This window comes from Buceros rhinoceros, unplaced genomic scaffold (genome assembly GCF_000710305.1).
Source record: "Buceros rhinoceros silvestris isolate BGI_N320 unplaced genomic scaffold, ASM71030v1 scaffold28427, whole genome shotgun sequence".
In the NCBI taxonomy this organism is placed as follows: domain Eukaryota; kingdom Metazoa; phylum Chordata; class Aves; order Bucerotiformes; family Bucerotidae; genus Buceros; species Buceros rhinoceros.
Window position 1 is genome coordinate 6,236 of NW_010424378.1, and position 279 is coordinate 6,514.

Sequence of the window (279 nt, forward strand, 5' to 3'; positions counted from 1 at the left end):
TGCAGGATGGGCTCAAGGTCCATCATCCTGCGGAATACCCTGGGGAATCCAGTCTGGCCAGTTCCAGGGAATCCTGGTGTGAGATCCTGGGGGGATCCTGACTTTGCGCCCCCCTCTCCGGCCCCACGCATTCAGGGGGATCCCGCTGGCGATCCAGAGCCTTCCCCAGCTGGTGATCCCTGGGGCAATCCCGATCCGCTGCCTCTTCCCCAGCGGGATCGTGTCGGGGGCGTGAGGCACCCGGGGGGGTCCCGACCCTCTCGCTGCCCTGTTCCCGCC